At 40.3% G+C, this 15,262-nt stretch overlaps 1 long non-coding RNA gene across 2 annotated transcripts; it reads right to left on the bottom strand.

Annotated features, from left to right (window-relative positions):
* Positions 1-2,593: 2,593 nt before the first annotated feature.
* On the bottom strand, positions 2,594-5,279 carry LOC123058795 (uncharacterized). Of its 2 annotated transcripts, none has more exons than XR_006427301.1 (4): positions 4,998-5,279; positions 4,276-4,910; positions 4,011-4,200; positions 2,594-3,898 (listed from the first exon to the last, which is right to left on the bottom strand). It is a non-coding gene; the product is annotated as an uncharacterized lncRNA (long non-coding RNA). The 2 variants fall into 2 exon arrangements; XR_006427302.1 differs by having other exon boundaries at positions 4,276-4,936; positions 5,026-5,279.
* Positions 5,280-15,262: the final 9,983 nt, after the last annotated feature.

The raw sequence follows: 15,262 nt of genomic DNA, 5'->3' as shown, positions 1-15,262 counted from the left end.
CCCTGTCTCTTGTTACCATCAACCTTAGACGCATAGTTCGGGACCCCCTACCCAAGACCCGCCGGTTTTGACACCGACAGGGGGCACCACAGAGACACACAAGTTGATTATTGATCTCTTAGCCGTGTGCGGTGCCCCCCTCCACCATAATCCACCTCGGTCATATTGTAGCGGTGCTTAGGCGAAGCCCAGTTCCAGTAGCATCATCATCACCGTCATCACGTCGTCGTGCTGACGAAGCTCTCCCTCGACACTCTGCTCGATCGTGAGTTTGTGGGACGTCACAGAGCCTAACATGTGCAGATCGCGGAGGTGTCTTACTTTTGGCACTAGGATTGGTCGATCGTGAAGATGTACGACTACATCAACCGCGTTGCCATAACGCTTCCACTTACGGTCTACGAGGGTACATAGACAACACTCACCCCTGTTGTTGCTATGCATCACCATGATCTTGCGTGTGCGTAGGAATTTTTTTAAAATTACTGTATTCCCCAACAGGACGATGGTATTTGGACACCGAAAGTGTTCCGGGTGATACCGGGTCACCGGAAGTGGTTCCGGGCAACCCCCAGCAAAGATATGGGCCTAATGGGCCAAGTAAGGGATCACACCAGCCCACAAGGGGCCGGTGCGCCCCCTATAGGGCTAGCCACATGGGGAGAAAGGTAAAGGAGAGGAGGAAAAGGAAAGTATGAAGTAGGACTCCTACTTCCTTCCTCTCCCCCCTCCTTCCTTCCCCCCTTGTCCAAATATGGTAAGGGGGCGAATTGGACTAGTGCCCAAGTAGGATTCCTCCTACTTGGGCGCGCCCTAGGCTTCCTCCCTCCCTCTCCCTCCTTTATATACACTAGTCATCAACCCGTGCATTCGCACGGGCTAGCACGTGTTACAACTTTATAAGTTGTTGGAATCTACAATAGTTTTTGTGTCATGGTTTGTCTCCTATAAAATAACTAAAAATAGAGGGAAATACTAAAATTACAACTACACCTATTTAGTAATTATAAACATTAACGACATGAAAAAGTCACATGCATCAGAAGTTTAATCACTACATAACTTCTGAAATAATTATTAATAAGCAATATTGGCTCTATACAATTCCGCGTGCTTAGTATCAATGGGTGATTTCCATAATGCAAATAGTAAATTGCAGTTTTACTTTGTATTGAAATTTCGTACATAAAAATATTTCATGCTCATTTTTTCTCAAATTTATAATGTAAACGCATGGACACAAATTTCTAGTCTCTTTCATATTTGTTTTGAAAGATCTTGGTCCATATTTTAATTATATTTTGAAAAGCTGCAATTAATTAAGTTCATATTTCTACTTTTTGTACTATTAGAATTGTCAAAGCTAACATTTTTAGCTTGAAGTCATGTGTCATTATTAACTTCTGTTTTGTGTGTCAACTCTTAGAATAATCTAGGTAGGGTATTTCTTACAGTTTTTTATTATTTATCTTTAGTAGTGAACATTAATAATTTCGAACTGGTATGTCCAGCTTGTGTTCTGAGATTTCTCAAATCAAACTTTCTCTCACAAAAGCAGTCCTCCCTCCAATCCATATTAATTGTCGTTGGTTTAGTACAACATTGTAGGGAGGAATACACAATGTATGCTCGATATAATTCACTGAGACTGGAAATATTATGCTGGAAAATAGACTCCATGTTTTTATTTCCACCATGACAGATCCCACATTATTCTAAAATATATAACATTAGTTTATAGATCAGTGGTCTTATCGTTGGTTTTTGAATCTTGAATATTGGAGATTCGATAGAGAAAAGGATTTTTCAGTTGTCTTTTATGCCACTCGCTCAAATTTCTAAATTATTTCGTGGGAAAAGAAAGTTACACAATCAAATATACATTCTCTCATTTTGTATCTTTATCGACAAAAATGCTACAAATAATCCTTAAATCCATAATGTACTTATCTATAAATAAGAATATGCCCTTTTATATTTGCATGATCTAATAAGGGCGTGGTCAACCATAAAAGAGCATAAGTAGGAAATCTTTCAACTACCTGAGTTGAATGTCTCAAATTAACTCTTTTTCAATCTCATACCATACTAACTATACCGCTGCATGTGCATGCTTCTTATTGCACAAATATATCTTCCAGCCACCATGTTACGCCTTATCATAGCTCTTGCACTGTTGACCTGTTGTTATCTTTAGAATCGACCTCTTGCTGAAACTAAATCTGTTTTTACACTAACCACTCTAAACAAATCATGTTTTACTTCCCTGATTTTCCTTTCCTTAGACATCATCTTATCCATGCATTTCGTTAAGATACTTATTCGGTTATTCCTACACTTCCTTCAACACCTTGTGGTCATCCTCGAACGACAAAGAAACATCTGACGCAGGTTATATTAAAACGCAGATTTTAGAAACATCCTACATGGGGATTTCTAATTCTGGAAAACACATCAAATATTAGCATGAAGCTAGCAACCAACCAACATAGACATTCAGAGTCACCTTCTTTAGGCTAGATGTCTGGTGTGTAAGACCACTTTGCAGTGCCCGTGGAATATAATCCAGAAGAATAAACATTGTTGGCGGGTGTCCAGCATAGTCATGTGTTCCGAGTGTTCCACCGGCCAAATACTTTGCCGAGTTTTTCTTCCACCTTTCCCGAGTGTGTAGAATTCCAGTAGTGAGCATGTCTTGTGTCCCAATATAGCCTAATATGTATTGTCCATGCATAATTTTTGACGTACATGGAATAGACTTACTAAATCCAACAACTCAGACGCCTTGTTATAATCCTTTGTGAATTTATAAAGTTAGAAGAAATCAAATCCATAAGCTAAGCGATTGCGCAGTTGGGAATGCATTTATAGAATTCTGAATAATATAATGGCCGAAAGTAGCAGGAGCATCAGCATTACATATCTCGGGTAAGTTCTTTTAACAATATCAAAGGACAATAGGCGTAATATAACCACGGGTATTTAGCCTCATTGACGAATTGGTCAAGACATTAAGAAGACTAACTGAACATACACATGTTTTACTTGAGCAAAATGTGTGGAAATTTTGAACAAATAACTTGTTTAATTGTACTTCTCAATACGTCACATCAAGTGCATAAAAGCAGGTAGTAGTGAGTGCATGTTATAGAAATTAAAAGGCTACATATGGGTACTCTTCAGGGCATCCATGTTGGATCATCTTCCATAGGTAGATGATAGAAATATGCTCCAGTGCCTACACGTATGCATAGCACAAATGAAACATTTGAAGTGCACCGTTAAATAGGTCGAACATTGAAATTATAAGATGCTTTATGTGGGCGCATCATATGTTTTTACGGTGTTTCCAAATCAAGTAGTACCAAAACTGTATGTAGTTTACATGACACTGAGGGAACTGATAGATCAAGAGATGTATACAGAAGAAAAGGGGAAAGGGCATCAGAAGAAATTAGAAGTCACATCTTCCAGGAATTCTCAAGTGCTACCTTTTACCACTATTTTTTCAAATATTGCGGACCCTAGAGAACATGTCATCCTCCAACTTTCAGACTGCACTTCCATTTGCAACCAATGGCAGCAATTAGATGTCAAATTATCTAAATGCACACATGTGTAAAGTGAAGACCCCAGCGGACCTGAATTCATCTAGTGACAATAAAGATATAAAATCTGTAAGATAGTAATGTTGAATTACATCAGCCGTAGAAACAGACTTTCAATTAGTCTGATTGTTAGGAAAAACATCAACAAACATGTGTCTATGAAGATAAGTACTTCCAAATTTCCAACTTATAAGATAAAAGAAAACAGTGATGGTGTCACATGCAAAATTGTCATTGGCTTCAAACTGCAGTCAGTGCATCTACTCCTTGGATCCCTAAAACATCATGACCTAGAAACATTGAGAAAATTACTGCTATAGTTCAGGAACACTTAATCAGAATGTTATATACCTAACATAACATGATTCTTTTTTTTGGACACGTCATAGTGTTGATGCTTACCCTGGTGTTGAGGTGAGGGGTTTACTTTTAACTTAGCCCATGATCAAAATCGTCCTTGCCGAAGTCATCAACCGTCGCTAGCTCTTGGTCATTCCGCTGGACTGGATCATGGTCTTTTTATGTGGATTGGAGCACTGATGGAGATTATGAGTCGATGATAGACATGGAGATGGGATGGAGCAAGGTAGAGCTGTAATATGTCCTTCCAAAATTAATCCACAAACAATTACGTACAAAATAATAAACGCTTAGGATGCGTGATTACCTGAGGTGAGTGCTGCTGCTATCGCTACTGTTTTCGGCAAGAGGGCATCACATCAGCGCGAGAGCAGTCACGTACTTACTAATTATTTATCGTCTCCACCAGCGAGATGTTTTCATCATAGTCTAGATAGTCCCAATAAAATTAGACACAACACGTGCAGGCTGCAGCAGTAGATGTTTGCACAGTGGTGCCATCCAATTCTCCACAGGAAAAATACTTGCTATCTCCTCCATATAAGAATGATGAGGTTGGTAGGAGCCTGAACGCTAAGTAGCTAAAATCATGCTACCTGCTCATCAGGATTAGCATGGTCTTCATCCACCATCTGGGACGGCACCAACCACAGTAGCTCCGTCCGTCTCCATATACACCACCCCTTGCCTCTCTTGGTTGAAGGATTGGGAAAACTATTATTGGGGAAGCCAAATCACAGCAGAGAGTCGAGGATCCAGTTAGGGTTAATCAGCAGAGAAAATAAGATCCACCTGTATAGGAATGGTTGACATTGGACGTGCTTTTCTGTATGCCACAGGAAGATCTATTTGTTGTTTTTGGAGGGATTGAGGACACTGATTTTACTTTGCCATCGCTATCATCTGCTTCAAGAATCCGCCACGATAAAGGAAATTGAATACCTAGGTAGCAGGCACGACTGGAATAACTGAATATAAATCTAAATCAGCAAAAAGAAATATAAAACAAATCAGTTCTAGAAGATGAACCTGATGTAGATGAAGAAAATAATATTACTGTGATAGGCTGAGCGCAGGAGATTCATGCCCCCACTTCCCGGTTGCAAATTGGGAGAGATACGGATCTGTTTCCATATGGAGAGAGAGAGAGAGGGGTGTCCATGCCCAAATTACTTGCTCCAATTCGAGAGAGACATGGATCTCTTTCCAAAATTGTTATATGAAGAGAGATATGGATTGCGAGAGGGAGATTGCGAGAGAGAATAGGACTGCTTCAGGTCGTTTTTTTAACTGGGAAAGAAAGAAACGCTGGACATAGATATTTATGGTATTTTTTTAACTGGGAAAGGCAAAAACGATGGAGATAGATATTGACGGTACTTTTTTTTCCGCAACTTGCATGAGTTAATCTAGACCGTAATAACTTGGTCCCATCATTAGATGTATGGCTCGTATTTTCTAATTAACGTGAGAATTAATTGGGAGTCTGTAATTAGTATAGGTAGGTATAGGTATAGATAGATAGATAGATATAGATATAGATGGGGAGGGCACCCCTAGAACACACATCAATTGTTCCTAGCCGTGTGCGGTGCCCCCCTCCACAGTTACACACATCGGTCATATCGTCGTAGTGCTTAGGCAAAGCCCTGCGCCGGTAACTTCATCATCACTGTTGCTACCTCTTGAGCATGCGTTGGTATTCCTTTGAAGAGGAAAGGGTGATGCAGCAAAGTAGCGTAAGTATTTCCCTCAGTTTTTGAGAACCAGGGTATCAATCCAGTAGGAGACTACACGCAATCCCCTAGTACCTGCACAAACAAACAAGAACCTCGCAACCAACGCGATAAAGGGGTTGTCAATCCCTTCACGGTCACTTACAAGAATGAGATCTGATAGAGATAATAAGATAAATATTTTTGGTATTTTTGTGATATAGATTGGAAAATAAAGATTGCAAAATAGATAGTAAACTAGAATTCTAGATTGGAAACTTATATGATGTAAAGTAGACCCGGGGGCCATAGGTTTCGCTAGTGGCTTCTCTCAAGATAGCATGTATTACGGTGGGTGAACAAATTACTGTCGAGCAATTGATAGAAAAGTGCATAGTTATGATGATATCTAAGGCAATGATCATGAATATAGGCATCACGTCCGTGACAAGTAGAAACGATTTTGCATCTACTACTATTACTCCACACATCGACCGCTATCCAGCATGCATCTAGAGTATTAAGTTCATAAGAACGGAGTAACGCTTTAGGAAAGATGACATGATGTAGAGGGATAAACTCAAGCAATATGATATAAACCCCATCTTTTTATGCTTGATGGCAACAATACAATACGTGTCGTTACCCTTTCTGTCACTGGGATCGAGCACCGCAAGATTGAACCCAATGCTAAGCACTTCTCCCATTCCAAGAAAGATCAATCTAGTAGACTAAACTAAACCAATAATTAGAAGATACTTACAAAGATATCAAATCATGCATATAATAATTTAGAGAAGAATCAAATAATATTCATAGATAATCAAGTTCATAAACCCACAATTCATCAGATCTCGGCAAACACACCGCAAAAAGAGTTACATTGAATAGATCTCCAAGAAGATCGAGGAGAACTTTGTATTGAGATCCAAAGAGAGAGAAGAAGCCATATAGCTAATAACTATGGACCTGAAGGTCTGTGGTAAACTACTCACACATCATCAGAGAGGCTATGATGTTGATGTAGAAGCCCTCCGTGATCGAATCCCCCTCCGGCAGATCGCCGGAAAAGGCCCCAAGATGGGATCTCATGGGTACATAAGGTTGCAGTGGTGGAAAAGGTGTTTCATGGCTCTCCCCGAAGGTTTCAGGGTATAAGAGTATATATATAGGCGAAAGAAGTAGGTCGGTGGAGCTGCGAGGGGCCCACGAGGGTGAGGGGCGCGCCTGGCCCCCCTGGGCACGCCCTCCTACCTCGTGGCCGCCTCGCTGCTTCCTTGACGTCCACTCCAATCTCCTGGATCACGTTTGTTCCAAAAAAGATCCTCACGAAGGTTTCATTCCGTTTGATATTCCTTTTCTACGAAACACTGATATAGGAAAAAAACAACAATTTGCACTGGGCTTTCGGTTAATAGGTTAGTCCCAAAAATAATATAAAAAGGTATATTAAAGCCCATTAAACATCGAAAAGATAAAATATAATAGCATGGAACAATAAAAAATTATAGATACGTTGGAGACATATCAAGCATCCCCAAGCTTAATTTCTGCACGTCCTCGAGTAGGTAAATGATAAAACAGAATTTTTGATGTGGAATGCTCCCTAACAATATTGTCAATGTAATTCTCTTTATTGTGGCATGAATGTTCAGATCCAAAAGATTCAAGATAAAAGTTTGATATTGACATAAAAATAGTAATACTTCAAGCATACTATCCAAGCAATTATGTCTTATCAAAATAACATAGCCAAAGAAAACTTATCCCTACAAAATCATATAGTTTGTCCATGCTTCATTTTCGTCACATAAAATGCTCCCCTCATGCATAACCCCGATGACAAGCTGAGCAATTGGTTCATATTTTTTAATGCGCTTCAGCCTTTTCAACCCTTACGCAATACATGAGCGCAAGCCATGGATATAGCACTATAGGTGGAATAGTATATGATGATGGGGGTTATGTGAGAAGACAAAAAAGGATAAAGTCTCACATTGGCGCTTCTAATCAACGGGCTATGGAGATGCCCATCAATTGATGTCAATGCGACGAGTAGGGATTGCCATGCAACGGATGCACTAGAGCTATAAGTGTATGAAAGCTCATCTAAAGAAACTAAGTGGGTGTGCATCCAACTTGCTTGCTCACGAAGACCTAGGGCATTTTGAGGAAGCCCGTCATTGGAATATACAAGCCAAGTTCTATAATGAAAAATTCCCACTAGTATATGAAAGTTACAAAGTAAGAAACTCTCTATCATGAAGACCATGGTGCTATTTTGAAGCACAAGTGTGGAAAAAGGATAGTAACATTGTCCCTTCTCTCTTTTTCTCTCTTTTTTTATTTGGGCTTATTTGGCCTCTTTTATCTCACTTTCCTCACATGGGACAATGCTCTAATAATGATGATCATCACACTTTTATTTACTCATAACTCAATGTTACAACTCGATACTAGAACAAAAATATTACTCTATGTGAAAGCCTCTGGTGATGTACCGGGATATGCGATGAATCAAGAGCGACATGTATGAAAGAATTATGAAAGTGGCTTTGACACAAATACGATTTCAAATACATGATCATGCAAAGCAATATGACATTGATGGAGCGTGTCATAATAAACGGAACGGTGGAAAGTTGCATGGCAATATATCTCGGAATGGCTATGGAAATGCCATAATAGGTAGGTATGGTGGCTGTTTTGATGAAGATATAAGGAGGCTTATGTGTGATAGAGCGTATCGTATCACGGGGTTTGGATGCACCGGCAAAGTTTGCACCAACTCTCAAGGTGAGAAAGGGCAATGCACGGTACCGTAGAGGCTAGCAAATTGCGGAAAGCTGAGAGTGCGTATGATCCATGGACTCACATTAGTCATAAAGAACTCATATACGTATTGCAAAAGTTTATTAGCACTCGAAGCAAAGTACTACTACGCATGCCCTTGGAGGGATAGATTGGTAGGAAAGACCATCGCTCGTCCCCGACCGCCACTCATAAGGAAAGCACTCAAAGAACACCACATGCTTCAAATTTGTCACACAATGTTTACCATACGTGCATGCTACGGGACTTGCCAACTTTAACACAAGTATTTCTCAATTTCACAATTGCCCAACTAGCATGACTCTAACATTACCACCTTTATATCTCAAAACATCTATCAAGAAACATAGTATTCAGTGCACTCTATATGAAAGTTTTTATCGTACCCATCTTGAATGCCTATCATATTAGGACTAATTTTATAGCCAAAGCAAATTACCATGCTGTTCTAAAAGACTCTCAAAATAATATAAGTGAATCATGAGAGATAAATAATTTCTACAAAATAAAACCACCACCGTGCTCTAAAAAAATATAAGTGAAGCACTAGAGCAAAATTATCTAGCTCAAAAGATATAAGTGAAGCACATAGAGTATTATAATAAATTCCGATTCATGTGTGTCTCTCCCAAAAGGTGTGTACAGCAAGGATTATTGTGGTAAACTAAAAAGCAAAGGCTCAAATCATACAAGATGCTCCAAGCAAAACACATATCATGTGGTGAATAAAAATATAGCCTCAAGTAAAGTTACCGATAGACGAAGACGAAAGAGGGGATGCCTTCCGGGGCATCCCCAAGCTTAGGCTTTTGGTTGTACTTGGATTTTACCTTGGGGTGCCTTGGGAATCCCCAAGCTTAGGCTCTTGCCACTCCTTGTTCCAAAATCCATCAAATCTTTACCCAAAAACTTGAAAACTTCACAACACAAAACTCAACAGAAAATCTCATGAGCTCCGTTAGTATAAGAAAACAAATCACAACTTAAGGTACTGTAAGTAACTCATTCTTTATTTATATTGGTGTTAAACCTAATGTATTCCATCTTCTCTATGGTTCATATCCCCCGATACTAGCCATAGATTCATCAAAATAAGCAAACAACACACGAAAAACAGAATCTGTCAAAAACAGAACAGTCTGTAGTAATTTGTAGGTTTAGAATACTTATGTAACTACAAATATTCTACCAAATTAGGTAGACCTAAATAATTTGTATATTAATCTACTGCAGTTGGAATCAGTATTTTATCGCTCTCTGGTTAAAAATGAAAATTATTCTCGTGAGCGCATACTTTCTGTTTTTTCCAGCAAGATCAAATAACAATCATCCAAGAAGATCCTAAAGGCTTTACTTGGCACAAACACTAATTAAAACATATAAAACACAATCGTAACAGAGGATAGATGATTTATTTATTACTAAACATGAACAAAAGGCAAGGAACAAAAAAATAAAATTGGGTTGCCTCCCAACAAGCGCTATCGTTTAACGCCCCTCACTAGGCATAAAAACAAGAATAGATCTAGGTATTGTCATCTTTGGTATGCAATCCATAAGTGGCTCTCATAATAGATTCATAAGGTAATTTAATTTTCTTCCTAGGAAAGTGTTCCGTGCCTTCCTTAATGGAAATTGGAATCTAATATTTCCTTCTTTCATATCAATGATTGCACCAATCGTTCTAAGGAAAGGTCTACTAAGAATAATAGGACAAGTAGGATTGCAATCTATATCAAGAACAATAAAATCTACGGGCACATAATTCCTATTTGCAACAATAAGAACATCATTAATTCTTCCCATAGGTTTCTTAATGGTGGAATCCGCAAGATGCAAATTTAAAGAACAATCATCAAATTCATGGAGACCTAGCAAATCACACAAAGTTTTTGGAATCGTGGAAACACTAGCACCTAAATCACATAAAGCATAGCATTCATGATTTTTAATCTTAATTTTAATAGTAGGTTCCCACTCATCATAAAGTTTTCTAGGGATGGAAACTTCTAATTCAAGTTTTTCTTCATAAGATTGCATTGAAGCATCAACGATATGTTTAGTGAAAGCTTTGTTTTGATCATAAGCATGAGGAGAGTTTAGCACGGATTGCAAAAAGGAAATATAATATATCAAAGGGAAATTATCAAAATTAAATTCCTTGAAATCCAAAATAGTGGGTTCATTGCTATGTAAAGTTTTGACCTCTTCAATCCCACTTTTATTAATTTTTGCATCAAGATATAAAAACTCTGAATCAATGGGACGCCTTCTAACTAAAGTTGACTCATCTCCAGTCCCATCTTTCTCAAGATTAATATTGGCAAACAAAGATTTAATAGGAGACACACCAATCACTTTTAGATCTTCATCTTTGTTATCTTTTAGACCTTCCGGTTTAGCGGCCATCTTATTAACTAAGGTGGCTTGCTTATCCGAAATTTGGCCTACTAAATTTTCAAGATGGGCAAACTGAGATTTCTCCTTACACATATTATCCAACTCTTTATTCATGTACTCCATAAACTTTTTAGTTCTTTAAGTTCATTTCTGAAGAAATTATTATGGTCAAATTGCAAAGACATAAAGCTTCTAACGTTGTTCTCAATTTCTTCCAACCTTCTAAGATGAGGATCAACATTTTTGGGCAAGGCCATCAGGGCAAGTAGACACACAAGAAACAAGTGAAAGAAGGTGAACGGAAAAAGGGCGAATGGAAAAGAGGCGAATAAAATGGCAAGGGTGAAGTGGGGGAGAGGAAAATGAGAGGCGAATGGTAAATAATGTAATGCGAGGGATACGAGTTTGTGATGGGTACTTGGTATGTCTTGACTTGTGCGTAGACCTCCCCGGCAATGGCACCAGAAACCCGTCTTGCTACCTCTTGAGCATGCATTGGTTTTCTCTTGAAGAGGAAAGGGTGATGCAGCAAAGTAGCGTAAGTATTTCCCTCAGTTTTTGAGAACCAAGGTATCAATCCAGTAGGAGACTACACGCAAATCCCCTAGTACCTGTACAAACAAACAAGAACCTCGCAACCAATGCGATAAAGGGGTTGTCAATCCCTTCACGGTCACTTACGAGAGTGAGATTTGATAGAGATAATAAGATAAATATTTTTGGTATTTTTGTGATATAGATTGGAAAATGTATAGTAAACTAGAATTGTAGATTGGAAACTTATATGATGTAAAGTAGAACCGGGGGCCATAGGTTTCACTAGTGGCTTCTCTCAAGATAGCATGTATTACGGTGGGTGAATATATTACTGCCGAGCAATTGATAGAAAAGTGCATAGTTATGATGATATCTAAGGCAATGGTCATGAATATAGGCATCACATCCGTGACAATTAGACCGAAACGTTTCTACATCTACTACTATTACTCCATACATCGACCGCTATCCAACATGCATCTAGAGTATTAAGTTCATAAGAACGGAGTAACGCTTTAGGCACGATGACATGATGTAGATGGATAAACTCAAGCAATATGATAGAAACCCCATATTTTTATCCTCGATGGCAACAATACAATACATGTAGTTTCCCTTTCCGTCACTAGGATCGAGCACCGCAAGATTGAACACAAAGCTAAGCACTTCTCCCATTGCAAGAAAGATCAATCTAGTAGGCCAAACTAAACCGATAATTCAAAGAGACTTGCAAAGATATCAAATCATGCAAATAAGAATTCAGAGAAGAATCAAATAATATTCATATATAATCAAGTTCATAAACCCACAATTCATCAGATCTCGGCAAACACACCACAAAAAGAGTTACATCGAATAGATCTCCAAGAAGATCGAGGAGAACTTTGTATTGAGATCCAAAGAGAGAGAAGAAGCCATCTAGCTAATAACTATGGCCTCGAAGGTCTGTGGTAAACTACTCACACATCATCGGAGAGGCTATGGTGTTGATATAGAAGCCCTCTGTGATTGAATCCCCCTCGGGCAGATTGCCGAAAGAGGCCCCGAGATGGGATCTCACAGGTACAGAAGGTTTCGGCAGTGGAAAGTTGTTTTGTGGCTCTCCCCGAAGGTTTTAGGGTATAAGAGTATATATAGGCGAAAGAAGTAGGTCAGTGGAGCTGCGAGGGGCCCACGAGGGTGGGAGGCACGCCTAGCCCCCTGGGCACGCCCTCCTACCTTGTGGCCACCTCGCTGCTTCCTTGACATCCACTCCAAGTCTCCTGGATCACGTTTGTTCCAAAAAAGATCCTCGCGAAGGTTTCATTCCGTTTGATATTCCTTTTTTGCGAAACACTGAAACAGGCAAAAAAAACAACAATTTGCACTGGGCTTTCAGTTAACAGGTTAGTCCCAAAAATAATATAAAAAGGTATATTAAAGCCCATTAAACATCCAAAACAGAAAATATAATAGCATGGAACAATCAAAAATTATAGATATGTTGGAGACGTATCAACCGTCGCCATGCCGTTGTGCTGACTGAACTCTCCCTCGGCCTCAACTGGATCAAGAGCTCTAAGGACGTCATCGAGCTGAACGTGTGCTGAACACGAAGATGCCGTACGTTCGGTGCTTGGATCAGTTGGTGTTGGGGAACGCAGTAATTTCAAAAAAAATCCTACGCACACGCAAGATCATGGTGATGCATAGCAACGAGAGCGGAGAGTGTTGTCTACGTACCCTTGTAAACCATAAGCGAAAGCGTTATGACAACGTGGTTGATGTATTCATACGTCTTCATGATCGACCGATCCTAGTACCGAAAGTACGACACCCCCGTGATCTGCACACGTTTGGCTCGGTGACGTCCCACAAACTCACGATCCAGCAGAGTGTCGGGAAGAGGTTCGTCAGCACGACGGCGTGATCACGGTGATGATGATGCTACTGGAATAGGGCTTCGCCTAAGCACCGCTACGATATGACCGAGGTGGATTTTGGTGGAGGGGGGCACCGCACACGGCCGGAAACAATCAACTTGTGTGTCCTAGGGTGCCCCCCTGTCCCCGTATATAAAGGAGCAAGGGGGAGGCCGGCCGGCCCTAGTGGCGCACCAAGGGAGGAGGAATCCTCCTCCTAGTAGGAGTAGGATTCCTCCTTTCCTAGTGCTACTAGGAGGGGAAGGGGAGGGAAGGGAGAGGAAGAGGAGAAGGAAAGGGGGGCGCGCCCCCGTCCCTAGTCCAATTCAGACTCCCTATAGGGAGGGGGCGCGACTGCCCCTTGTGGGTTGCTTACCCTCTTTCCTATGTCCCATGAAGGCCCAACTTTCCCAGGGAGGGGGGGGGGGTTCTGGTAACCCTCCGGCACTCTGGTTTTCTCCAAAATCACCCGGAACACTTCTGGTGTCCGAATATAACTTCCAATATATCAATCTTTATGTCTCAACCATTTCGAGACTCCTCGTCATGTCCGTGATCATATCCGGGACTCCGAACTACCTTTGGTACATCAAAACACATAAACTCATAATACCGATCGTCACTGAACGTTAAGCGTGTGGACCCTACGGGTTCGAGAACTATGTAGACATGACCGAGACACGTCTCCGGTCAATAACCAATAGCGGAACCTAGATGTTCATATTGGCTCCCGCATATTCTATGAAGATCTTTATCGGTCAAACTGCATAACAATATACGTTGTTCCCTTTGTTATCGGTATGTTACTTGCCCGAGATTCGATCGTCGGTATCTCAATACCTAGTTCAATCTCGTTACCCGCAAGTCTCTTTACTCATTTTGTAATGCATCATCCTGCAACTAACTCATTAGTCACATTGCTTGCAAGGCTTATAGTGGTGTGCATTAACGAGAGGGCTCGGAGATACCTCTCCGATACTCGGAGTGACAAATCCTAATCTCGATCTATGCCAACTCAACAAACACCGTCGGAGACACCTGTAGAGCATCTTTATATTCACCCAGTTACGTTGTGATGTTTGATAGCACACTGAGTGTTCCTCCGGTATTTGGTAGTTGCATGATCTCATAGTCATAGGAACATGTATAAGTTATGGAGAAAGCAATAGCAACAAGCTAAACCATCATCGTGCTAAGCTAACGGATGGGTCAAATCAATCAAATCATTCTCTAATGATGTGATCCCGTTAATCAAGTGACAACTCATGTCTATGGTTAGGAAACATAATAATCATTGATTCAACGAGCTAGTCAAGTAGAGGCATACTAGTGACACTCTGTTTGTCTATGTATTCACACATGTACTAAGTTTCTGGTTAATACAATTCTAGCATGAATAATAAACATTTATCATGATATAAGGAAATATAAATAACAACTTTATTATTGCCTCTAGGGCATATGTCCTTCAGTTCTATCATGAAGACGTTCGACTACATCAACCTTGTTACTAAATGCTTCCTCTTTCGGTCTACGAGGGTACGTGGACACACTCTCCCCGCTCGTTGCTATGCTTATCCTAGATAGATATTGCGTGATCGTAGGATTTTTTTGAAATATTACGTTCCCCAACAGTGGCATCCGAGCTAGGTCTGTGCGTAGATGTTATATGCACGAGTAGAACACAAAGAGTTGTGGGCGATAATAGTCATACTGCTTACCACCAACGTCTTACTTTGATTCGGCGGTATTGTTGGATGAAGCGGCCTAGACCGACATTACATGACCGCATTCATGAGACTAGTTCTACCGACGTGCCTCGCACACAGGTGGCTGGCGGGTGTCTATTTCTCCAACTTTAGTTGAATCGAGTTTGACTACGGCCGGTCCTTGTTGAAGGTTAAAACAG

The sequence above is a fragment of the Triticum aestivum genome, chromosome 3A (genome assembly GCF_018294505.1).
Source record: "Triticum aestivum cultivar Chinese Spring chromosome 3A, IWGSC CS RefSeq v2.1, whole genome shotgun sequence".
NCBI classification, from domain to species: Eukaryota; Viridiplantae; Streptophyta; class Magnoliopsida; order Poales; family Poaceae; genus Triticum; species Triticum aestivum.
This window is presented reverse-complemented; position numbering and strand designations above follow the sequence as displayed.